Genomic DNA, 27579 nt, shown 5'->3' with positions numbered 1-27579 from the left:
CAAAAGCATGGGCAACAAAAGCAAGAACAGAGAAGTAAGATTAAGTCACACTAAAAAACCTCTACACTATAAAAGAAACAATTGATAGAATGAAGAAACAACCCAAAGAATGTGAGAAAACATTTGTCAACCATGCATCTGATAGGGATTAATATCCAGAATATATAAGCATCTTAAAAAAATAAAAAACAACATAAATAATAATCTGATTATAAATGGGCAAAGGATCCAAATAGGCCTTTCTCACAGAACAAGTGAAAATGGACAACAAATACATGGAAAAAATGCTCAATATTACTACCTGTCAAGGATTTCAATGAGATATTATCTTAGTTGCTGTTTGAGCAACTATTATCAGACAGACAAATAATAATGCATGGAGGTGAAATGTGGAGAAAAAAGTGTTCTTTATATACTGTTGATGAGCATGTAGATTAGTATAGCCATTATGGACAGCAATAATGGAGTTCTAGATGAAACTGAAAATAGCTATACCATATGATCCAGCCATCACACTTCTGGTTTATACGCAAAGTAAATGAAATTGGCACACAAAACAGATAACTGCACTCCCATGTTGATTGCAGCAATATTCACAATAGTCACAATATAGAATCAACATAGGTGTCTCTGAACAGATGAATGGACAAAAAATGTGGTATATACAAAATGGAGTGTTATTCTGCCATAAAAAAGAATAAAATCCTGGCTTTTGCCAAAAAAATGAATGGAAATGGACATCTTCATGTCAAGTGAAATAAGCAAGCCACAGAAAGACTGATGCTACATGTCCTGTCTCATACGTTTGATCTGAGTTTAAAATAGTGATTGCCAGAAACTGGGATGTGTGGGGTGGCACCTAGACTCAGTAGAGTAGGGCAAATGTATCTCCTGGTATTTTTTGCAGAACACTGTGGTGGCTTTGTTCATGGTAATGTATAATAACCTTCTGTGTAAAGAACTGGCATAGAGGACCTGGTAGGCTCCAAGCACAATGAAAATATAAGAAAATAGAAAGCCTGGTTGCCTGATGTGGTTCATTTAAGCTATGTGCATGAAAAGTTGCATTACCCCTTAAAAGTGTTCAAGAATTACATGTCAATCCAATATTCACAAAGGAAGTCCAAAAAGTTTCAAATTATTTCACTTATCTGGAGCAGAGAATGCCTGGAGACGGTGCAGTGTGTACAGCTGGAGATAGGAGGATCCTGTCAGTTTGGACATGTGGACACTGTCCATGGTTGATAGAGGAAACAGGCAGGTTTGACTTACAGAAGGTTGCTATGGTCACATTTCAGGAAGAGCAAGGGGCAGAAGAGACCAAGGCACCTATCTCACAGTCAGCTGTATTCCCACAGTCCCCCAACGTTTTTGCCTTGAAACTGTGCTAAATACTTTCTTTCTTCTCAAATCTTATCTACCTCAACAAGCAATGTCATTGTCCCATCTCCCACCCTGCACTTTTGGCTTCTTCAGTGGTCCTTCTAAATACTGGCTCCTACATATTGCAATAGTTAATCTATTGCTGTTTTCTCAAGCAAAAAGCAATTATTCCTTAATGTCAGTGTGGCAGTGGGGTAGGGTTGTCCTGACTAGATTTTTCCTTGCTTGATGACTTTTGGTAGCAAAGCAAACATTCCCTTCAGCTCATCTCTTTCTTCTAGCAACTGGGAAAGGGGCAGATTTGGGCTGCATGAGAAGTGTCAATCACCCTTCCAATTAGTCTTTTTTTTTAACTTTTATTTAATGAATATAAATTTCCAAAGCACAGGATATTGATTACAATGGCTTCCCCCCCATAACGTCCCTCCAACCCGCAACCCTCCCCTTATCCACTCCCTCTCCCCTTCCATTCACATCAAGATTCATTTTCGATTCTCTTTATATACAGAAGATCAGTTTAGCATACATTAAGTAAAGATTTCAACAGTTTGCTCCCACACAGAAACATAAAGTGAAAAATACTGTTTGAGTACTAGTTATAGCATTAGATCTCAATGTACAGCACACTAAGGACAAAGATCCTACATGAGGAGTAAGTGCACAGTGACTCCTGTTGTTGACTTAACAAATTGACACTCTTGTTTATGGCATCAGTAATCACCCTAGGCTCTTGTCATGAGCTGCCAAGGCTATGGAAGCCCCCTGAGTTCACCGACTCTGATCATATTTAGACAAGGCCATGGTCAAAGTGGAAGTTCTCTCCTCCCTTCAGAGAAAGGTACCTCCTTCTTTGATGACCCATTCTTTCCACTGGGATCTCACTCGTGGAGATCTTTCATTTAGGTTTTTTTTTTTTCCCCCAGAGTGTCTTGGCTTTCCATGCCTGAAATACTCTCATGGGCATTTCAGCCGGATCCGCATGCCTTAAGGGCTGATTCTGAGGCCAGAGTGCTGTTAGGACATTTGCCATTCTATGGGTCTGCTGTGTATCTCACTTCCCATGTTGGATCATTCTCTCCCTTTTTGATTCTATCAGCTAGTATACTCTGGTTTCTCTTCAGATCGTATAAATCTTTCGCCTTTTACCAATTAGTCTTTTTATAAATGCATTCTTGTGGTATCTTTTTTTTTAATAAATAAAGAATCCAAACCGTACACCTGACAGTCTTAGATTAGAAAAATACGAAATGCTCCACTGATGTATAACCAATAAAAATTACAACACACTTATAAATTATCTAGGATGTATAGGCACAATGAGCAAGAAGTAACAGTCACCATGTGGATTGCCAAAATCCTGAGTCAGATTCTTCCACAGACTCCTTTCCTTAAGCCTGCTGTCTTTTTTTATTTATTTTTATTTTTAAAATTATTTATTTATTTATTTATTTATTGACAGACAGAGTGGACAGTGAGAGAGAGAGAGAGAGAGAGAGAAAGGTCTTCCTTTTTCCATTGGTTTGCCCCCCCAGTGGCCACCGCAGCCGGTGCGATCGGAAGCCAGGAGCCAGGAGCCAGTTGCCTCTCCTGGTCTCCCATGCGGGTGCAGGGCCCAAGCACCTGGGCCATCCTCCACTGCACTCCTGGGCCACAGGAGAGAGCTGGACTGGAAGAGGAGCAACCAGAACAGAATCTGGCGCCCTGACCGGGACTAGAACCTGGGGTGCCAGCGCCACAGGTGGAGGATTAGCCTATTGAGCTGCGGCGCTGGCCAAGCCTGCTGTCTTGAAAGTGGTCTAGCCCCATACTTGTTGCCTTTCAACATTCCAACAGAAATATTGGGGCTATTTGGAGCAGTGGGACAAAGTAATTTTGGGTAAGGAGAAGTGAATGGGAGCTAACTCAAATATCCAGCAGAAGAAAGTAGGAAAACTACTCAGAGTACAGGAAATGGAGATTGTCAAGCTGGGAATGAACCAAGAGTGCCAATACCAGTGAATTAATGTTTGTCTCTGTAGTCCCCTGTGTCTTCTAATCAGTCTCATTTCCCACCTGGGATCTTCTGTTGAACCATCACGCTGATCACTCTGGTTTTCCACTTATCAAAGAACCTCCATTCCTATCCCCACAGTGAATCAAGTGTGCGGCCAGTCCTTTGACTTGGAAGGCTGTACTTCTTTTTGCCAGCCAGTCCTGCCTGCTTCTGGTGCAAGCTGCAGTTCTGAGCCAGCTGTCCTAAGCAGGGTGCTGCCTGGGTAGATTCACTCCCCGAGAGTGGTCCAGAAGAAACATGCATGCAAAGAAATAAGCCCAACACAGAGGGGAGGAGTTGCCTTGACAGAAGGGGCAGGTAGGAGGTCATGATAAACACAGGGATTAGACCCACCACTCAAGAAGGCTACACACAGGAGGCAACTTGAGGAGAGTCTTAACTGAGAGGTTCATTGGAATTTTCTGGGCAGACAAGGTTGTGGGGGTAACATCATCAGGCTCTTTGGATTACCTTCTACAGCACTTGACTGTGTCTCCCTTTCTTTCTGTAAGAAAACTAAGCCAACACAAGTCACCCTTTCATGCAACTCTTAATTGTTTTTCGTCCATGAGTCAATAAATTTTCAATAAATGAGCCATTCCTTCCTCTAAATGCATAAATAAAATGATATTCTGCAAATGCTGAGCAGAATTACTGAGGAAGGGTGCAAAGCCGCCTAGGAGGCAGACAGCAATGAAACATGATGTTGGTAGATGTAGTACCTTTTACAGCTTTCCAAGCATTTTAACATGTATTCATTCTTTCGATCCTTAAAAACTCCCAGCAGATATGGGATATTATCCTCATTGCACAAACAGGTCAAGTCTCAGGGAGATAACACGACCTCCAAACCTTCAGATGTGATGAGACGTATGTGGACAGGTGGGAACACCTAGCCCCTGGCCCAGTGCTTTCCTCTCGCAATGACATGGGGCCATGATCCTCAATTTGGTGATGAATTACACTTTGTACTATTGTGCTCTGAGAATCAGGAATTGGTCTGATAATCTCAAGGTCTGTCACAGATGTGCAAAGTGGGACTTGTCACCAAAATGGCAATTCATGACTCCTGCCTAGACTTGTTTATTTTCCGTGGCCTGAGCTGGGAGCATACATGTATCAAGGTGAGTTCAAGGGGAGGGGATAGGAGGAAATGAATGTCATCGATGGAAAATTATAATCAAATGCTGCATGTATCCTTCAAAGATGTTTGAACTCTTTTCTTTCCTTTATAAACATTAGGTATCACCTAGAAAATGTTGGGGCCAGAGCTGTGGCATAGAGGGTAAAGCTGCCGCCTGCAGTGCTGGCATCCCGTAAGGCGCCAGTTTGAGACCTGGCTGCTCCACTTCCAATCCAGCTCTATGCTATGGGCTGGGAAAGCAGCAGAAGATGGCCCAACTGCTTGGGCCCCTGCAGCCATGTGGGAGACCTGGAAGCTCTTGGCTCCTTCCTGCCTTCAGATCAGCCCAGCTTCAACCATTGTGATCATTTGGGGAGTGAACCTGTGAATGGAAGCTCTCTCTCTGCCTCTGCCTCTCTGTAACTCTGCCTTTCAAATAAATAAAGAAATCTTAAAAAAAGAAAAATAAAAATGTGGGCCACTGATAAAGACGCTGTCCCTGATCAAACTTTGGTCAGATTGTGAGAAAGAAGGACCCTGGCCTGGTGAAGGCATTGATCTAGCAAGTAAATGCCATTCTCCAATTGCTAGCAGCATTTTAAAAATTTATATGAAAAGCGATTTTGATTTCCAGTTTCAAAAAGACGAACATGGGGTTTGGAAGATACTGGTCCAGATTCATACTGTGCTTCTGTCTAGTCTTACTCAACAAAACCTGCCTGACCACCTACCAGGTACAAACGTCAGCCCAGGTCATGACTATGTGGACAAGGGGAGCCACCCCTACCTGTCTGAGTCTTTGTTTACCACATTCCCTCTGCTAGATCACTCCCCTTCCCCATCTCCTCCACACCCCATTATCTAATGCTGATTGTACCAGTACTCAGGAGGCTTCCTGTTTTCCCCACACTGTACCCCAGGTGGAGCCAGGGACTGGGGACCCTCTCTCCATCTTCTGGATAGCTGAATCATCCCCTCTGGATTGGGAGTCCCAAAGGCAAAGCCTGGGGTGCATCCATCTCTTTCCTTGGCATCTCCCAGTATCTAGCACAGAATTATATTAGATAAGCACATATCCTAGAGAAAGTACTCTCGGGACTGTTCTGTGAGGGCATAGCCCTTTAATGATATGAAACTATATTATCTTTGTTTCAGAGAGCTCCGGAAAAACATGGGGCTCTGAACACATCTCACAACAGGGAGAAGCCTTCCCTTCTCATGGATTTGCTGAGGAAAAACTCTAATGGTCATCCACAGGGCACCAGGGCACCTGTTCTGGTACCATGCATGCCATCCCTTAATTAATTGGCCAGTTACAAAATTTTTGTTTGTGGCACAACCACATGCCATGTTGTTCACATGCAAGGTTCTCCTGGAAGTGAGGTCAGGGTCAGGAAGGATCATAGCCATTGGATATGGCTGCAGAAGGATTGTAGCCATTGGATATAGCCACCGCTCTTCACTGGTCCTAAGGACTGTGCAGCAGCTGCATCTTCAGGCAAAACGCTCACAAACACAGAATTGGTCTTGTCATATCCCCATGACAGGGCTAATGTTGAATTCACCTTGAGTCATGAGAACAAAACCCACACCCTCTACTCTAACTCCTGGGAGTAATGATGTGTTTGCAGCACACCTCAAACAATAGTGTTACAGTTTCACCTTGAGAACCTCTGGAAGGTGATAGTGACCCTTGTATATTTGGATGACCAAATGTCAGCACAGGTGTTGGCAGGACACCCAAGGATGTGAGAGCAATGCTCTGCAGTGGCATTAGGGCTTCATCATCAGAGTGGGAGCTCCTGTTACGAGACGCAATGATTTTGAACAGCCCTTGTCTCAACTGTTGAGGAATAGTGTTTTCTTTTTTTTTTTTACTTTATACTATTTGTTGAACTCTTTAGTTAGTGAGGGGTAAATCTTATGAATATAAAAATAACTTAAAATAGATCTTTGTAAAAAAAATAAGAATGGAATAGGAGAGAGAGGAGGAAGAAGGGTGGGATTGTGTGTGCAAGGGAGGGTAAGGTGGGAAGAATCACTTATGTTCCTAAATTTGTATATATGAAATGCATGAAGTTTGTATTCCAGAAATAAAATTTTAAAAAAGAAAAAATACAACTGAATAATTGTATAGAATGTGATACATAGTTACTAACATGAAACGTCTGGATTTCAGCAATTATGCCCTATAGTAAGGGACAGCAAGAGTACAAGTTATGTTGCAAAACAAGGGTTCAATTTATGAATTCAAACCTAATAAATTCCCTTTAAAAAGATTTATTTACTTGAAAGGCAGAGACACAGAGAAAGGGAGAAAAAGAGAGACAAAGATATTCCATATTTCATTGGTTCACTGCTCAAATGGCCACAATGGCTGAGACCCTGCCAGGCTGAAGCCAGGAATCTGGAGCTCCATCCAGGTCTTCCACATGTACTTGGGCTATTTTCTGTAGTGTCCCAGGAGCAAAAACATGGAATTGGATCTGAAGAGAAGCTGGGTCTACTACGGGTGCTCCAATTTGGAATGTGGGAGCTACAGGCAGAAGCTTAACCTGTTGTGCCCAAAATATATTCATTTTGAGAAGAATGATCATTAAGAGGTTAATATCATGTTGTTCGTTTACAGTGCAAGAGTGACCACCCTTTACTGCCTGCTGTTTTCAGATGTGGATTGCAGAAGATTCTCAGGACTGTAGAGAACTTGCCTTTTGGCTGAAGAGGAGGGAGAAGCCATCCGATCTTACCCATCTCCTCTACTCAGAAGGCTTCTTCCAGATCCCTCAGGAGGTCGGACTCTGAGTTGGGGAGAAAATCCATTCCTTTGTGCTAGCAGGGTGATGCCTTTAACTTGTGTCATCAATAAGGACTGGACTAGGAGAGGAGAAGCACGGATTTGCCTTGGTGTAAAATCTAAAGGGGCGGGGCCAGTGCTGTGGTGCAGCGGGTTGACATGCTGGACTGAAGCACTGGCGTCCCATGTGGGCACTGGTTCGAAACCCGGCTGCTCCACTTCCAATCCAGTTCTCTGCTTTGGCATGGGAAGGTATTAGAGAATGTCCCAGGTTCTTGGACCCCTGAACCCACATGGGAGACCCGGGGGAGGCTCCTGGCTCCTGGCTATGGATTGGCGCAGCTCCAGCCATTGCGGCCAACTGGGGAGTGAATCATTGGATGGAGGACCTCTCTCTCTCTCTGCCTATCTTCTCTCTGTGTAATTCTTTTTTTTTTTTTTTTTTTTTTTGCCAGACAGAGTTAGACAGTGTGAGAGAGAGACAGAGAGAGTGAGAGTTACAGACAGTGAGAGAGACTAGACAGTGAGAGAGAGACAGAGAGAAAGGTCTTCCTTCCGTTGGTTCACTCTCCTAATGGCCGCTACAGCTGGTGCTGTGCCGATCCGAAGCCAGGTGCCGGGTATTTCCTCCCGGTCTCCCATGCGGGTGCAGGGACCCAAGCACTTGGGCCATCCTCCCCTGCCCTCCGGGGCCACAGCAGAGAGCTGGACTGGAAGAGGAGCAACTGGGACTAGTACCTGGCACCCCAACCAGGACTAGAACCCAGGGTGCCAGTGCTGCAGGTAGAGGATTAGCCAAGTGAGCCACAGTGCCAGCCCTCTCTGTAATTCTGACTTTTTTTTTAATTTAATTTTTTTGACAGGCAGAGTGGACAGTGAGAGGGAGAGACAGAGAGAAAGGTCTTCCTTTGCCGTTGGTTCACCCTCCAATGGCCACCGCGGCTGGCGCGCTGTGGCCGGCGCACCGCACTGATCCGATGGCAGGAGCCAGGTACTTATCCTGGTCTCCCATGGGGTGCAGGGCCCAAGTACTTGGGCCATCCTCCACTGCACTCCCTGGCCACAGCAGAGAGCTGGCCTGGAAGAGGGGCAACTGGGACAGAATCCGACTCCCGGACCGGACTAGAACCAGGTGTGCCGGCGCCGCAAGGCGGAGGATTAGCCTAGTGAGCCGCGGCGTGGGCCTGTAATTCTGACTTTCAAATAAATCTTTTTTTAAAAAATCTAAAGGGGTACAACAACTCAGTAATCAAAATAAATAATGTTTAATTAATTCATTTATATTTGTTTTATCTGATGGGGAGAGAGGGAGATGGCTCATTGACTGATTTTTTTCCCAGTTGCCTCAACAGCTAGGGGTGGATAGTTCAAAGCCAGGACCCACGAATTCAACCCAATTCTCTCATGTGGGTGGCTTGGATTCAACTACTTGAGCCATCACCTGCTGCCTCCCAGGGTGCACATTAGCAGGAAGCTGGAGTCAAGGGTGGAGCTGGGACTCAAATTACTCACTCCAGAATGTGATTCAGGTGTCCCAACAGACATCTTAAATAGTGGATCAAACAGCTGAACTGAAGAAAAACAATTAATTCATACAAACAATATACAATCTATGGTATCCTTTTTCCTTTTTCCTTAGTCTTTTGTATGACTTAGCATGACATGTTATTCATCCTGTGACCTCAAATTTTGCTATATTGCTCATCCTAAACTTCTTGCATTAATTTCTATTTAGTATTACTCATCAATGAGAGAGAGAGAGAGAGAGGGAGAGAGAGAGAGAGAGAGAATCTAGCTGTTTCACTCCCCAGATAGCCGCAATGACCACAGCTGGTCCAGGAAGAAGCCAGGAGCCTGGACCTTCATCTGGGTCTCCCAGAAGGGTATCAGGACCCCAAACACTTTGGCCATTCTCTGCTGTTTTTCCTAGGCCATTAGAAGGGAGCTGGATTGGAAGTGGGGCAGCGAGGACTCCAACTGGCACTAATATGGGATGCCAGCATCTAAGGTGGCTGCTTTATGCTTTACACCACAATGCCAGCCTTGAGAATGGTAAAATTTTATAAGTCTATGAGGGGTTTATCTCTGTCTCTCTCTGTCTGTCTCTGTCTCTCTCTCCTCCTCTTTCCTTCTCCCTCTCCCTCTCTCTCACTTTCTCCCCTCCTTTTCCTATACTTTCTGCACTTGCTCACTTTGACGTTGTGAAGCCAAAATGAAAAAAAAAATCACCTGTCTTATTTTCACTTTGCAGGTGTTGTCTAATATAAGATCTTCACTTACAGCTTCTTAAAATACCCCTAATTGGTAAGTTGCAGTTCACAGGATATTCTTGGTTTAGAACAAAGTTAGGGCCAGCACTGAATGTATTTCCAGGACATCTATAGGAATCATAAAATATTCAGCAGCTCCCTATAAAACACCTTCAGGCATAAAAAGTGTATTAGGAGACAGCGGGTGATTTAATAGCCTTCTCCAATTGCCAAGCATTTCTTCCATCTTGATGTGTTGGTATGGAGTGATATTGATTTCACAGGCAGGTGTGAGGACAGCACTTAGAATAGTATCCAATTCAAGTAGAACTGCACTTATGCACAACTAGGCACAGAGAGATGGATGGAACCATGTGAGGATACTTCAAAAGCTTCATGGAAAAATGGAGCTAAAGGTAGGAGTTTATTTTGCTGCAAATTTTTTAGGTGGAAAAATTTCCATATGTATTATGAAAAAGGTGCACGGATTTCAAAAAATTCTTGCAACAAAATAAATTTGTACTTTTTGGGGGGTTTCTTTTTTACTTATATTAGGTAAACAAGTGTTGTGTATTTCATATATGCAGATTTAGAAGCATAGTGATATTTCCTACCCTACCCCCCTCCTTCCCACGCTCCTACCCTCTGTCCTCCTTTCTTATTCATTCTTTTAATTTTCACAATGATATCCTTTCAGTTCCTTTTACAATCATAAGCTTAACCCTCCACCAAGTAAAAAGTTCAACAAACAGTATGAAGAAGAAAACACTTTCTCAACAGTAGAGACAAGGGCTGTAAACAATAATAAAATCTCAAAATGTCAATTTTGCTCTATCAATTAATTTTTTTACTCTATTACTCTATTTTGTACTCTATTAGTACAAATTAATATTTGTCTTTTGAGAGTTGTCTTTTGGGGACTGGCTTAACTTACTAAGTATAATGATTTCCTCTTGCATTCATTTTGTTGGGAAAGCCAGGATTTCATTTTTTTTAATAGCTGACTAGTATTCCATAGTGTATTTATATCATATTTTCTTTATCCAATCATCAGTTGGTGGGCGTACGGGTTGATTCCATATCCTAGCTATTGTGAATTGAGCTGTAGTAAACATGCGACATATGAAAGGTAACTCTTTCATATGCTAATTTCATTTCCCTTGGGTAAATTCTTAGGAGTGGGGTGGCTGGGTCATATGGTAGGTCTATATTCAGATTTCTGAGGTATCTCCATACTGTCTTCCACAATGGCTGTACTAGTTTACTTTCCCATCAGCAGTGGATTAGGGTACCTTGTTTTTCCCACACCCTAGTTCATATTTTTAGTGAAAATTTTGAACTATCCTGGTACCCACCGAATATTAACAGTGTTTATGCTGGAGCTGGAGGAGGAATTTGGGGTGATTTTTTGTTCCTTCATTATACTTTCATTTACTTTAAATGATTTTCACAATAAGCACATATTTAAAAAAAAGATTTTTTAGTTAATTTTAAAAAAGGTAGATGGTAAATCAATGTTTCATAAATCCAAATATCAAGTAATACAGAAACATCTGAGTAATATCAAGTCTGACAGGAAGTATGGGTGGGTTCCAAAAAATATTAATTAAAACTCTGCCCCAATGGTCCCAGTGAGTGGCTCTGCGATGAAAAGGGGGTCACGTCTCATGCTTCAGAGCCTTAGATCTCTCATCTGTTGGGAATGTTCCCATCTGAGTTATCCCATTGGGTTGAAGAGGTCACTGCAGCTGCAGACTTCACACGAGAATGAGATGACCGTAAAGGTTATCAGGGGAAAAAATTGTTAATTTAGCACAACTGGGTGGTGATTTCTTGCAGCCGACCTAAATCCATAGCTATACAGGAAAAAAAAAGTTGGGAAAATTCCATCTGGGAGAGCTGGATCTCCTCAGTGAAGAATGTTCCATTACCAAGAGGTGGCCTGAGAGGGGGGTGGAGCTAGGAGTCTTGAAGAGTGCTGATGGGTTTGCATCAGTTACTCTCGGGAAAGCAGTAGTGGGTTATCAAAGATGGGCATGGGGTCCTGAAACCAGAAGTGGGGAACCAGGGTCCCTGTTATAGGTATGGGGCTGGCGTGGAGAATGCAGTCTATGCTTGATCAGGTTGATGCAATCTGCTTGTGTGTGTGTGTGTGAGAGAGAGAGAGAGAGTGAGCGAGAGAGAGAGAATATGGGGGAGTGTTGTCAACACAAACTATAGCCTGAAGCAGAGATTGAGACAAGCCCTAGGAGTCATGCTGGTCTCCATTCCCAACATAATGTGAATGTGAGATCAGGAGTGAAGAATGATGTTGAAGCTAAAGTCCTAGGAAGGTGAATATTTATCTGTTTTGTTCAGGTATCCAGAACTCACATATTAGACACCCAGTGAATGCCTGTTAGGTAAATGAAGGAAAAAAGAAGCAAAAAATGGATAAGTACTAGGAAGTGTACTACAAGGTGGGGGTAGGACAGAGGTTCAAACATATGTGGATAGGAGTGACATTGATCCCAGGACTTACTTTAGAGTCATAGCACAAAATACAAGATGTTATTGGAATAAGAATAGGCAAAAGATCAGTGGGACACATGGAGAGTCCAAAGATATACCCACATTGATAGGGCTAATTGATTTTCAACAGAGACAGAAAAGCAATGCATGGGAAAAGACTAAACAATTTGTTCTGTAATGTCTGTAATGACTGGATAAATAGAAGGAAGAAATGTCAAGTCTCTTCCTGACATCACACTCAAAAATTGACTCAAGAAGAATCACAGACCTAAACAAAAAAGCTAAAACTATAAAGATCTTTGAAGAAAATACGTGAAAATATTTTTCCAAAGATTTATTTATTTGAAAGTCAGAGTTACACAGAGAGAGAAGAGGCAGAGGCAGAGAGAGAGAGAGAGAGAGAGAGAGAGAGAGGTCTTTCATCCAATGGTTCACTCTCCAATTGGCCACAATGGCTGGAGCTGTGCTGATCCGAAGCCAAGAGCCAGGAGCTTCTTCTGGGTCTCCCATGTGGGTGCAGGGACCCAAGGACTTGGGCCATCTTCTATTGCTTTTTCAGACCATAGCAGAGAGCTGGATCAGAAGTGGAGCAGAGGAACTTGAACTGGCAACCATATGGGATGCCCACACTGCAGGCAAGGCTTTACCCACTATGCCACAGCACCGGCCCCGAAAATATTTTTGTGACTTGGGATAAGTGAAGATTTTGTAGGTGAGTACAGAAACCTATAATCACAAAAGAAAATACAAAGATGATTAATTATACCTCATACAAATTATATCATTAAAATGAAATAGCAAGCCTTAGAGAGAAAATTTTCACCAAATAGATCTCTAACAAAGAGTCTCAAGAATATGTAAGGAACTCAAATAACTCAGTGAGACAAGGACTGCCGTGTTAACAATGGTGAAGTATTTCAATCTACTAATGAAGATATATGAATGGCCAATAAGTGTGCAAAGGTTCTTAACTCTATTGGTCAATAGGGAAATACAAAGTGAAACCACAGTGAGGTACCACTCTGTCTGTAGTAGAGTGTCTAAAACTAAGAAGGTTGGCAGCACGAAATGTTGGCAAGAATGCAGAGCCTGTTGGCCAAAATTCTTATATGTTCCTGATGGGAATGTGAAATGATATGGCTTATAAGAAAATACTACAGTATAAGATAATTAAATCTTGTGAATTTGAACAGGCGCCCACTCTTTGACCTCACTATTCTAATTCTAGTTATTTATCTAAGAGGATGAAATGAAACTGTGCTTTCAGACAAACACTGGTATATAAAAAACATAGCAGCTTCATTCATAATAGACAAAACCTGGGGAGAAAGTCAATATCCATCCAAAGATGCTAGGCAAATAATGATATATTCCTACAATGGAAGACTTCTCAGAAATGAAGAGGCGCAAATTACTGAGACTCACAACAACATAGTTAAACTCACAGACTGCTGCTCCAGGAAGGTGAGACACAACAGAGAACACTGTGAGACTGTATTTATGCAAAGTTCCAGAGCAGACACAATCAATACAGGGTGAAAATAATTAGAACTGTGGTTGCCTTGGGGAACTGAGGGACTAAATAGGAAAGAACAGAAGTAAACTTTCTGGAGTGATAAAAAATGTTCTAAATTATCAAGGATTTGGGTTACACAAATATAAGTATGTATCAGAATTTTATGATTCAGATTTGCAATGCTAATGTATGCATACTTTATCTAAAGTAAAAATAACTGTGATAGCAATATTAATAAGGACAAATTGAGTGTAGACGGGGGGTAGGAGAAAGCACATATGAAACAAGAAAAGCAAAAATGTGAATAACTGATTTTTTGCAATGATATATAGGAGCTTATTATACTTTTAAGCTTAATTTTCTTAGTTTGAATATTTTCATTAAAAACATAAATGTAGTCTGGAAATGAGCCTTTTCAGGATCTGATTGTGTGAAGAATAGTATTTAACAGACAAGTCACTATCCTCATTCATTCATGCATGTGTAGCTGATTAAAAACACAAACCTGAGCCAAGCAGTGAGGAAGGTGGTTTTCAGGGAAGGAGGTTTGGAGCTCGGTAGAGTTCAATGGCTTTCTCCTGCAACACTTAGCATTTGAGTGGGAGAAGCATAGGGGTGAACAGCAAACATAGCCAGATGTGAATACTAACAGTAGAATATGGGATGAAAAGGAGAGGCCAGCACATCAGGTGGGACCTTACTGGAAAGGGATCCAGTGAATGGGACTGACAACACACTTCATCCACTTGCTTCCACATCATCTCCCTGGAAATAGTTTTAAAAAAACAGAAAATTATGGGACTGGTGTTGTGTTGAAGTGGGTTAAGCCAACACCTGCCATGCTGGCATCCCACACTAGCACTGGTTTAAGTTGCTGCTGCTCCACTTCCAGTCTAGCTCTCTGTTACCACACCTGAGAAAGCAGGAAGACAGCTCCAGTGCTTGGGATCCTGTCACCTGTGCGGGGGATCTATATGGAGCGCCTGGTTCCTGGCTTCAGCCTGGCCCCTCCCTGCTCATTGCAGTCATTTGGGGAGTGAACTTGTGTCTGAAAGATCTCTCTCTCTCTCTCTCTCCCTCTCTCTCTCTCCCCCCTTTCTTTCTCTCTGTCTTTCAAATAAACAAATAAATAAATTTTTAAATGTAGACAATTAAACCTGCAACACTAGAAAACAAGAGAGGTATTTTCTGTGAACCAGAAATACTGGGTATCTAGGAAAAAACAGGAGTCAGATTGGGTGGTGCAAGAGGAAGTGACTGCCCAAAACATGAAGTGGAAATAGTTTTAGAAAATGTGATCCAGCATCCTTGGCCCCAGGTGTAGAGATGGTGGTTTGCAGGCTGGTAGGGGACCTGCTGCCAATATGAAAGTGGGTTACCTCTGGAAGCACAGGCCATCTCACCATTTGTCTCTGGAAAACCACACCCTTAAAGTCTCCTTTCTGCAGCAGGAGCAACAGGGGGAACTTCCCAGGCTCAAGCTGTCTCCCTGGATGTGTCACGTGGGTTGCTGGCACATCCTGGCCTTGCTACACATAGGACAGTACACAGGTACACCCCAAGGACAGGCTGGCAAGGAATGTCTGGATCAGGATAAGCACACAGCCAGGGCTCTCCCAATGTCCATAAAAGGCCATTACAGGGGGAAAATAGGAGAAAGAAAACTTGATCAATCCAACAAAATTCAGGAGTGTAGGGATAATAAATGTGAAAGCATAGTAAGTAGAAAGAGCAATGATTTTCCAATACTTTCATCAATAACACACAATTAGAAAAATGAAATAGGAAAAATCTCAATTATTGTGGCTACAAAAATCTATAACAAGAGCTGAAACAACCTTCCCATGAAATGCACAATGCATAATGTAAAACCCATAAACCGTTACAAGAAAGCAGAAAAGGGAGAACCAAGTAAATGGACACAGCACATTCCTGGAAACAAAAGTTCACGATTTTAGAATTTGGAGTCTACACAACTTTGCCTCTAAATTCAATGCTATCTCAATCAAAATTCTGAAAAGTGTCATAATCAACTGGAGAAAATAATTATAAAGTTTATCTGGGGACTGTAAAGCTCAAGAACAGCTAAAATTATTGCAAATAGTCACAGAGGAATGACAGCAAAGAAAAATAGGTCAATAGAACAGAATATTCTGGAAATAGACTAATTCATATTTGAGAATTCAGTTTGTAATAAATGTGGCAGTTCAGATCAATGGTGAAAAAATCCATACAGCAAAAGGTTTGAGGATAATTGACTATTTTCGGTTTTTCAATCTCAAGAGTTATAAAAAAACACATCCAGGATGGATTTTAAAAACCTCTCACAAAATTATTTTGCATATATTTTTGTGCATATGTGCACCATAGAGCTATTAAACATAATATATGCAAATATATTTATAACATTGGAGAATGCCTTCTTAAATAATCATATTTCTTAAATCAAATAGGAGCATTACATAGACACTTATTCTTAAGTAGACATAAAGCTTCATAAAAAGCTATAAAGTAAAAGATTGATAATTTGATTGACTGAAAATTTAAACTTTCCACATGAGACCCCATAAACTAAATTAAAAGATAAGATATAAACTTGCACTTCTGGCCAGGGTCAGTTACCACAGACTGGGTTTAGCCCTCCTACCTGAACCAAGAATAACAGAAACAAGAGAGTATGTAGAAAACCATGGGTTCAGACAGCAGACATCATTCCAAGGAGGACTGAGATCCCTGAGACAGTGGGAACCAAGGAGATGAGCCCTGGGATTGCACCTGCTTGTTACCCAGAGGCTTTTAGACCACAGTTGAAGAAGGGGAGCTCAGGTGACATCCAGGGGTGTGCCTGAATTAAGGAGAGAGAGGGAGGGAGAGAGAGAGAGAGACCTTCCTTCCATTCTCTGGTTCACTCTATAAGTGCCTGCAATAGCCAAGGCTGCACCAGGCTTAAACCAGGAGCCAGGTACTCAGTCTGGGTCTCCCACATGGATGACAGGAACCCAAGAACTTAAGTCATCCTCTTCCATCTTCCCAGTGTGCACAGAAGCAGGAAACTGGGGCTGGGACTTGAAGTCTGATATGGGTTCCAGGCATCCCAAACAGCATCTTAACCACTGCACTAAACACCCACCCTGGAAGTTCATTTCTTTCCAGTAATTGGTCCACTTTTTCCAGATTGGTTGCTATTTTGCATACATTTCTGTATAGTATTCCCTTATAATCTTTTTTTATTTATGTATATGTGGTAACAATGCCCCCTCTTTTTTTACTTCATACCATTAACTGATTTGCCTTCTTTTCAGTCTAGCTAAAGGTTTGTCAACTTGGTACATAGTTCCAAAGACACAACTTTTGTGTTCACAACTTTTCTGTACTGCTTTCTTCCTGTTCTCTTCATTCTTCGCTTTCTTCATTCTATTTATTTTTAGTTTAGTTTTTGTTACTTCTTAAAATTTCTTTTTTCAAAAGATTTATTTATTTTTATTATTTGAAAGTCAGAGTTACAGAGAGGTGGGAGAGAGAGAGAAACAGAGAGAGAGAGAGAGAGAGAGAGAGAGAATCTTCCATCCTCTGGCCTGCACTGGACCAGGAAAAAACTAGGAGCTAGGAGCTTCATCCAGGTCTCCCATGTGAGTGGCAGGGTCCCAAACACTTTGGCCATCTTCTGCTCCTTTTCCCAGGTCATTAGCAGGGAGCTGGTTTGTAAGTGGAGCCACCAGGAAACGAAGATGACGTAGCAGGCAGCAGTTTTACCAGCTATGCCATAATGCCAGCTGAATTTTCTTAAGGTAGATAAATAACTTATTGAGTGGACTTCTTATTTTTAATGTAGGTGTCTACCACTTGACAATTTACTTAAACAGTGCTCTAAATGAATTGCAGAAAATTTGGTATGTTGTATTTTTGTTTTCATCTATCTAAAAGCATTTTCTAATTTTCTTTGTGATTTCTTTGGTCCGTTATTTAAGAATGTGATGTTTATCTTCTATACATTTGTGCTATTTACTAATGTTCTTCTTTTGTTGATTTTAAATTATCTCTTCTAATTTTGTTTCATTCCATGACCATAAAATAGGGTCAGACACCACATTTTATATGAGCTCAATTCTTTCAAGTTTCTTGGGACATTTTAATGTTCTAAAATATAGTTTGTCCAGATAATGTTCTTTTTTTTTTTTTTTTTTTTGACAGGCAGAGTTAGACAGTGAGAGAGAGAGAGACAGAGAGAAAGGTCTTCCTTTTTCCTTGGTTCACCCCCCCCTAAATGGCTGCCACGGCCAGGCCGGTGTGCTGCGCTGATCCGAAGCCAGGAGTCAGGCGCTTCCTCCTGGTCTTCTATGCGGGTGTAGGGCCCAAGCACTTGGGCCATCCTCCACTGCCTTCCCGGGCCACAGCAGAGAGCTGGACTGAAAGCAGAGCAACCAGGACAGAATCCAGCACCCCAACCGGGACTAGAACTCCGGGGTGCTGGCGCTGCAGGCGGAGGATTAGCCAAGTGAGCCGCGGCACTGGCCCAGAGAATGTTTTATGTGCATTCAAGAAGAATGTGTATACTGCTGTTGTTGAATGCAGTGCTTCATGGATATCTGTTAGATCTGGTTGACTTAATGTGTAGTTCAAAACTTCTATCTCCTTAGTTATCTTCTAAAAATTAATATTCTAAAAAATATTCTAAAAATTATTAATTGTATATTTCTTTTTAAGATTCTTTTAATGTTTGTTTTATTTTTTGCTATGTTTTTAGGTGCATAAATGTTTATAAGTGATATGTATTCTTAATGAATTGACCTTTTATGATTGCAAAATGTTCTTCTTTGTCAGCAGTAAGATCTTTACATGAAGTGCATTCTGTCTCATGTTAGTATTAACCATCACTATTTTAATTAAATATCATTTATTTGAAAGGTGTGTTGGAGGAGGGGAGAGAGAGAGACAGAGAGAGAGAAAAGGAGATATACCTCCCATTTGCTGGTTCACTGTCCAAATACTCAGAATAGCTGGCCCATGCCAAAACCAGGAGCCTGGAACTCCATCACAATGCCAGCCTCTTGAGTTCTGGTTTTTGAGTTTTTTAACCACTTCTGTAAAGTTCAATAAGCATTTTGGCTTAAAGCTACACATTTTGGATTAATAGTAAAGTGAATTTAGTAACATAAAGAAAATTTTGCTCTTACACTCTTATTTCTTCCACATTACTTTTTGCTATGATGTTTATACAAATTACATTTTTAGATATTATATGCCCATTCATTCAGTTTTATGTCTACTGCTTTATGGAGTTTTCTTTTAATTCAGAAAGAAGGGATTTACAAGCAAAGAGTGTAGTTATAGCTGTTTTACATTTCTGTGTGTAGTTATCTTTACTGGTACTCTTTATTTCTTAATATATGTTTGAGTTACTATCAAGTGCCCTTTCATTTTTACCCTAAGGACTCTCACTAGTAATCCTTGAATGAAAGATCTACAAGTGATAAATGCTGTTGCATTGTCTATGAAGCAGTATCTTAAACTTTTCCTTAATTTTTAAAGGATAATTTTGTGAGATACAGAATTCTTGCCTAACAGTCTTTCCTTCCAGCAATACACTATCCCACTGACTTCTAACCTACCTTGCTTTTTTGGTAAGATAAGCTATTAATCTTATTAAAAAATAAAGAGTTCTCTGTTTGGGACAAGTTCTTTTTCCTTCCTGATTTAAAGGTTTTGTATTTATCTTTCTTTTTCACTGTTGGATTATGATATGTTAGCCACGGATCTCTTATTTGGGATTTTATCAGACATCTTGGATATATAGATTAATGTTTCTCATTAAATGTTGATGATTTAAATCCATTGTTTCTTCAAATATTCTTTTTTAAACTGTATTTATCCTTTTTCATTTTATGTTTGTTAATAGGCTTGGTGGTGTCCAGCTGGTTTCTGATGCTCTCGGATGATCTTAGTTGAGTTATTGTAGAATTCTCTGATTATTTTGTCAACTGAATTTTTGTGTTGAGCTGTTCTAGTAAAACTTTCAATTCAGTTGTTACCCCTTTTGACTCCAGGGTTCACTTTGGTGCTTTCAGAATAAATATAGTCTTTTTTTATTGATAATGCTATTTGGTGACAAATTGGTATTGTAATATACTTTCTTCTTCTTTTTTAAAAATTTATTTATTTATTGGAAAGGTGGAGTTACAAAAGCAGAGACAGACAGAGAGAGGACTTCCATCTGCTGGTTCACTCCCCAAATGGCTGCTTTGAGGGAATGAACCAGCACACAGAAGATCTCTGAATTTTTCTGACACTACATTTTTTTAAAGACTTATTTTATTTGTTTGAAAGACAGAATTACAGAGAGAGAGAGAGAGAGAGAGAGAGAGAGAGAGGTCTTCTGTTCTGCTAGTTCACTCCCCAGATGGCTGCAACAGCCAGAACTGAGCTGATCCAAAGCTGGAAGTCAGGAGCTTCTCTGAGTCTCCCACGTCGGTGCAGAAGCCCAAGGACTTGGCCATCTTCATCTGCTTTCCCAGGCCATTGCACAGAGCTGGATCAGAAGAGAAGCAGTGGGACTTGGTGCCCATATAGGATGCTGACACTGCAGGCCGTGGCTTTACACACTATGCCACAACGCCGGCCCCATCTATTTTCTTTCCTTAGATATGATTTTTATTAGTTCTTTAACTATAGCTGATTTAACATCTCCTTAGTTTAGTCTCTGTCCTTATGGGTATTTTTATTGACCGTGTCCTTCCCGTGTGTTTGGCCTATACTTTCTTGCTTTTTATATGTCTTATAATTTCTTCATTGAAAATTGAATATTTAAAGTAATTTTGTTATATTGTAGCTCTGGATTTCTTGCCTGCTTAGGATCTGGTGTTTTTTTGCATTTGTTGTTGTTAAATTAGCTTGCTTGGTGACTTTCCAAAATTGATTCTGTGATGTCTACAGTCTTTGCTCTCTGAGGTCCTTAAGGTCTATGCTTGGTTAGCTTCATCATCAGCTGCTGATTGGACAGATGTTTCCTCAAAGACTGAGAACTGCTACGCTATCCAGTCTTGCTGAACAGCTCCATGAGCATTTTAGGTTATCCTTCTGTGTATAGGGAGACAGTGTATAATTCTGCATTCACTTTCATTTCCTGCTTGTGATGAGACTCAAAGCCAGCCAGAGAGAAGAGAATAGGGTCTTTTTCTGTCCTAAGCTGTCACACAACCCTTGGCATATGTGCAGATGGATGTAAGTGTGTGGTTTTCTAGATTACCCAAAATAATCATGGCTTTTTAAAACCCCAAGGACATTTACTTCCTTAGTTTTACTTTTTTTCTTTCTTTATTATTATTTTTTAACTGTCTTCCTTCTGTTGGTTCACTCCCCAAAGGGCCACTACGGCCGGCGCTGCGCCAATCCGAAGCCAGGAGCCAGGTGCCTCTTTCTGGTCTCCCATGCGGATGCAGGGGCCCAAGTACCTGGGCCATCCTCCACTGCTTTCCCAGGCCACAGTAGGGAGCTGGACTGGAAGAGGAATAAGTGGGACTAGAACCTGGCACCCACATGGAATTCCGGTGCTGCAGGCGGAGGATTAACCAAGTGAGCCATGGCGCCGACCCTAGTTTTGCTTTCTGAGTATTAAGTCAGAACAAGGCAGTTAAGGCAGAACAGCAGTTAAGACATCACCACATTCCATTTCAGAGTGCCTGGGCTTGAGTTCTGGCTTCACTCTGCTTCTAGCTTCCTGCTAATATACATCCTATATAGCAGGTTGGGTCTCTGAAACCCATGTGGGAGTCTTGGACTGAGTTACTGGGTCCTGACTGGCTTAGGCATTTTGGGAATGAATCAGCAAATATAAAATCTCTCCCTCTCTCTCTCCCTTTTCTTTCTTTCTGTCACTATGCCTTTTGCGTGAAAATTAATTAATGAATCCAAAACTATATAGTCACCTCCTGTTTGATTTCAATGTTATTGCCTCCTTAGGCAGATATCTAAGGATGTTTTTGTCTGCCTGTTGCCTACAAATACTTCCTTGGAAAATATTATTTAAATTGGGATAACTTGATTCAGTTTGCATAGAGACAAGGCCTGTGACAGGGACTTTCCTTGGAACATCCAGACACATCAAATATGACCATTTTATGATAAAGATGATTTTGAGGAGTTCCAAATATGCTCTTTCCTCTCTAGTTGATTTAAAGTTGCTGGTTTTGGCCAGGATTGTGCAGTTATTGGTTTATCAGGAAACCACAGGACTAGCAAGAGGAGATTAGGAATAAGAGAAGTTAAAATGCCATGAAGCTTGTTCTTACTCAAATACAGTGTATTCTTGAATAACCAGTCTTTTGAGTGAGTCCTGACATTGATGATATTTACAACTTCTGCTAGTGTTTGCTCTTCTGCAAATAGGAGCCGATTTTTGGAGATCATTGCTGCTGACCAAACTGCTGATCAACCTGCTGATGTCATCTCGACTGATTTTTTACAAAAATATAAAAGCGATTCTGGGGATTAAAACCTTTTTCAGCAAGTAAAAATGGATCATACGTGAATGGAATGGGAGAGGGAGTGGGAGATGGGAGGTTGCGGGTGGGAGGGAAGTTATGGGGAGAAAAAGCCACTGTAATCCAAAAGCTGTACTTTGGAAATTTATATCTATTAAATAAAAGCTAAAAAAAATAAAATGGATCATAGACTACATTGGATGAAGTTCTCCAAAGAGAACTCTTCCCCTCACCAGCACCCTCCCAAAATACAAAAGGTTTATGGGAAATGCATATGGAAAAAAACTATAATACATTCCAATTTTTTGATACCCAAATATGCTTGTACCAACTTATTATAACAAGTCTGAGAAGGATCTACTTTGAGGCATACAGAAGATACAACATCAATTTGGAAAGAGCCATAAGAGCATAGCGCTGTGGCGCACTGGGTTAAGTTACTGCCTACAGTCCTGGCATGCCAGATGGGCAGTGGTTCCAGTCCTGGCTGCTCTAGTTCCATTCCAGCTCCCTGCTAATGTTCCTGGTAAAGCAGCAGAAGATGGCCTAAGTCCTTGGGCCCCTGGCACCTACATGGGAGACCTGGGAGAAGCTCCTGGCTCCTGGCTTTGGCCTGGCCCACTCTTGGCTTTTGCAGCCATTTGGGGAGTGAACCAGCAGATGGAAGATCTCTCTTTCTCTCTCCCCGCCCCGTCTCTCCCTCTCTCTCTCTGTAACTCTGTCTTTAAAATAAATAAAATTTATATTATTATTTATATTATTATATTATTATTTATATTATATTATTATTATTTATTTTAAAGAGCCCCTATCAGAGCAACATGAATTCTGTTAAAGTTGAAGCAAGAACAAACATCAGATTTTTGGTGATGCTCAGGTGGAAGAACAGTGTAATCACTGAAGTCTTATGAAACGTTTATGAGGAGAGACCCCCAAGGAAATCAGCAATTTACAAAAAGATAGCACATTTTAGGTAGAGATGAGATGGTGTTAGAGATGAAGCTTGCAGCACCAGGCCATCCAAATGAATTTGTGTGGATAGAATGAATCCCTGTGTGTCCTAATTGAAGAGAACTCACAATTAACAGCTGAAGCAATGCTAACACCATAGATATGTCAACTATTCAGCTCACACAATTCTGACTGAAATATTAAACTTTCTGCTCTGTGGATGCCAAAGCCGTTGTACCCAGATAACCTGCAAGACAAGGTAGAGCTTTCAAAGTAAAATTTAAACAAGTCAGATCAAAATCCTGAAGCATTTCTTGGAAGAATTGTAACAGGAGATGAAGCATGGCTTTGCCAGTATGGATAATGAGGCCACAGTGAGAGCAATTGCTACCAAAAGAAGGAAGTGTTTGGGGCCAGGGCTGTGGCATAGTGGGTTAAGCCTCCTCCTGCAGTGCCAGCATTCCATATAGGCACGGGTTCGAGTCCCAGCTGCTCCACATCTAATCCAGCTCCCTGCTAATGGCCTGGGAAAGCAGTAGAAGATGACCCAAGTGCTTGGACCCCTGCACCCACATGGGAGACCCAGAGAACGTTCCTGGTTTCTGGGTTTGGATCGGCCCAGCTCTGGGCATTGTGGCCATTTGGGGATTGAACCAGAAGATGGAAAACCTCTCTCTATGTCTCTCTGCCCCCCTCTCTTTTTTAACTCTGCCTCTCAAATAAATAAATAAATAATTTTTTTTTTTTTAAAGAATGAAGTAGTCCAGTCAAAGCAAAAGCAGACCAACCAAAAGCAAAGCTTATGGAAACAGCATTTTCCAGATGTTCAAGACATTTTGCTGGTTGACTCTCCGGAGGACTGAAGAATGACAGCTTGTGCTTATTATGAGGGTGTTTGGAGAAAGAGAGCCAAGCTTCTGCAGAAGAGAGTCCCTTCCCACTGCTCAAATGTTCCTTTCCATTCTTCTCATAAAAGTAATTCTCACCAGAACGAGAGAGGGGTAGTGAGAATTTCAATGGATAGTAGTTAAGCATTCATCTAATAGTCTTTAATTAGCTCCTTCGGACTTTGTTCTGTTTTCTAATCTTAAAAAGTCCTTAAAGGACAATCCAATTTTCTTCCATTAAGAGTGTTAAAAAAAATCCACTATCTTGATATTGTTAAATTCCCAAAACCATTAGTTCTTTAAGGGTGAACTACATTACTGCTGTCATTGTTTACCAATGTTTTGAACTTGATGAAGTTTACATCCTTAAATAAAGTTTACATTTTTATTGTTATCTTTTGATTCCATCTTTCATGAATGTTTTGAAATCCCCACAAGTGTGTGTGCACGTGAGTGCACACGTGTGTGCTTGCCAGAGGAGTCAACGGTAAAATCCAGTCCTAGTCCAAAAGTCAGAGAAGCAGGAGAGAAAATGGTGCAAGTTCCAGTCGGAGTGTGAGTCTGAAGGCAGAAGGTTCATGTTCCAGCTCTAATGCAGGCAGAGAATGAGAGAATTCTCCCATCATCCACTTTTTCTCTTACTTATTTGTCCAATAGATTGTATGAGAAGGACAAATGCTTTGTTCAATTTCCTTATTTAATGCTTTCTAACCCAGAAATACCCTTAGAGATGCACTGAGAACAATATTTAACCAAATGTCTGCTTGCCATTAAATTAAACATCATGGAGTTAAATGTAAAATAAAAAAATTTGGAAATTTATTTTAAAATAGGAAAAAATATTTGTAATTTAGAGATAGGCAGAGTTCTTAGGCTTAATACTATAAGAAAAAGCTATAAAAGGATAAAAGGAAAAGTCTGTACATTTGTCTCATCAAGATTATTAAATTTAACTGTCTGAAAATATCAAGAGAATGTGAAAACCAAGTTAAAAACTGGGAGAAAATATTTGCAAATCATGTGTTCAACACTGGACTAATAGCTAGAGCACATTTTTTATTTTAATTTTTTTTAAAGATTTATTTATTTATTTATTTTTATTTTATTTTTGCCTATTAAGCCTTTTTTAAACTTTTATTTAGTAAATATATATTGCCAAAGCTCCTGTAACTCTGAGTTACACAGAGAGAGGAGAGGCAGAGAGAGAGAGAGAGAGAGAGAGAGAGAGAGGCCTTCCATCTGCTGGTTTACTCCCCAATTGGTTGCAACGGCCAGAACTGTGCCAATCTGAAGCCAGGAGCCAGGAGCTTTCTCCAGGTCTCCTATGTGGGTGCAGGGGCCCAAGGACTTGGGCCATCTTCTACTGCTTTCCCAGGCTATAGTAGAGAGCTGGACCTGAAGTGGAGCAGCTGGGTCTCGAACCGGCACCCATATGGAATGCTGGTGCTTCAGGCAAGGCGTTAACCCACTGTGCCACAGTGCTGGCCCCTAGAGCACATTTTTGAAAACCTCTCAAAACTCAAAAAGTAAGAGAAAAGGCAATCAAATTAGATAATGGGTAAAAGACATTAAAAGGCATTCCACTGATGGCAGATAAGTACATGAAATGATATTCAGCATAATTAGTGGTCAGTAAATGCAAATTAATATCAGCACACAACTATCAAATGACTAAAATAAAAATAGTCACAAATACAGGGCTCCATGAGGGATCAAAAGAAATGGCTCACCCACGTTTTCATTTTGCTGGTAGGAATGTAAAATGGTACACCAACTTGGAAGAGTTTGGAAGTGTTTTGTTCAACTAATGTGAAATTATTGTACTTCCCTACAATTGCCCTCTTAGGCTTAGATCAGAAAAATAAAAATTTGTATTTACGCAAAAAAATCTGAATGTGAATTTCCAGAGCAAATCTATTTGTAACAGCAAAAAACCTGGATTCAGCACATAGGTACCCCAACAAGTAAATGTTTTAAAAAGACTGTGGAACATACAGACCATATAATAAAAGCAATGAAGGGGAGAGGGCTCTTGATGCACACAACAACTTGGGTGGATCTCCAGGGAATTATTCTGAGTGAGAATCCTCAGAGTTAAATATTGTGATTCTATTTATATAGTTTCGTTGAAATGACATTTTTTAAATAGACGAGAGATCACTGGTTTCCAGGGACCAGCTGTGAGTGGGCTGTGGTTATAAAAAGGATCACAAATGATCCTGTGGTGATGAAACTCTTCAGTTATATTTATCAGGGAACTGAGGTCACAGGACAGTCTACCTCCTTGGAATCATGGGAGACAGGTGAATTCAAAGCATCTCAGTGAAGATCTGCTTACCTGGAACAGAACTTGTATAATCCATAAATCAGTAGGAACACTTAAATAGTAATTGTGGTGAACACATAATGAAATCAAGAAAGATTTAATGGGGTGGGCCTTTGGCATGGGGGTTAAGACATCACTCAGCATACCTGAATCACATAGGTGCCTGGAATTGAGTCCAGCTTCCTGCTATTGTATGCTCCAAGGGGCAGCAGATGATGGATCAGGTCTTAGGGTCCTGCCATCCATCCATGTGGGAGAACCATATTGCATTCTAGGCTCCTAGGTTCAACCTGCCTTTTTCTGTTGTGGGCCTTTGGGGGAGTGAACCAGCACACAGCACATGGATCTCTGAATCTTTTTGACACTTCACATTTTTTAAGATTTATTTTATTTGTTTGAAAGAGTTACAGAGAGAGGTAGAACCAGAGAGAGAGAGAGAGAGAGAGAGAGAGAGAGAGAGAGATAGGTCTTCCTTCTGCTGGTTCACTCCCCAGATAGCTGTAACAGCTAGAGCTGAGCTGATTTGAAGCCAGGAGCCAGGAGCTTCTTCTGGGTCTCCCACATGGGTGCAGGGGTCCAAGGAGTTGGGGCATCTTCTGCTGCCTTCCCAGGCCATAGCAGAGAGCTGGATCAGAAGTGGAGCAGCCAGGACTCAAAACGGCACCCATATAGGATGCTGGCGCTACAGGCTAGGGCTTTAACTTGCTGTGCCACAGCACCAGCCCCGACACTTTACATTTTAAAGAGAAAATAAATAAACAAAAAATATTAAAAAGAAAGATTTCCTTGTGACTTTGGCAAAAGTAGGGGAAATTATCCATTTTGAAATACACCCAAAATTTCTTTTATGGCAGGGGCATACTAGCCATGAAAAATATATTGCCTGAAATTTATTCCACATAAAGAGAAGAGCACTTACCCAACTTAAGCTCACGTTAACTTTATTTACACACCCAAGAAAGAAGCTAAGGAATACTGTGAAAGTCACAACTTAGGGACTGACTTACAAAAAGCCTGAATTTCAGTCTTTCATGATTACATCATAGATTATTTCCTTCTACCACAATTTACGTGGCATCAAGAGACCTTCAGTATAATAGCAGTGAACAGTGAAAAGTATAATAACAGTGAACCTTCAGTATAACAGAGCTATAAAGTACAAGCTCCTCTTAAGTAGGAGTCTTTAGAGAAGCCCCACACCAAGAAAGGACACTAGAGAAATCTGAAACCTCTGGCATCCAGAGAAACCTATTATGCACATATTACTGTTAAATAGATGAAAAAAAATACTAAAAACTTCCATACTTGAGTTCTTGTTATAAATATCTGT

The sequence above is a fragment of the Oryctolagus cuniculus genome, chromosome 3, assembly GCF_051225735.1.
Source record: "Oryctolagus cuniculus isolate XC-2025 breed Fujian yellow rabbit chromosome 3, ASM5122573v1, whole genome shotgun sequence".
Lineage (NCBI taxonomy): Eukaryota > Metazoa > Chordata > Mammalia > Lagomorpha > Leporidae > Oryctolagus > Oryctolagus cuniculus.
Note: the sequence above shows the minus strand (reverse complement) of the source record.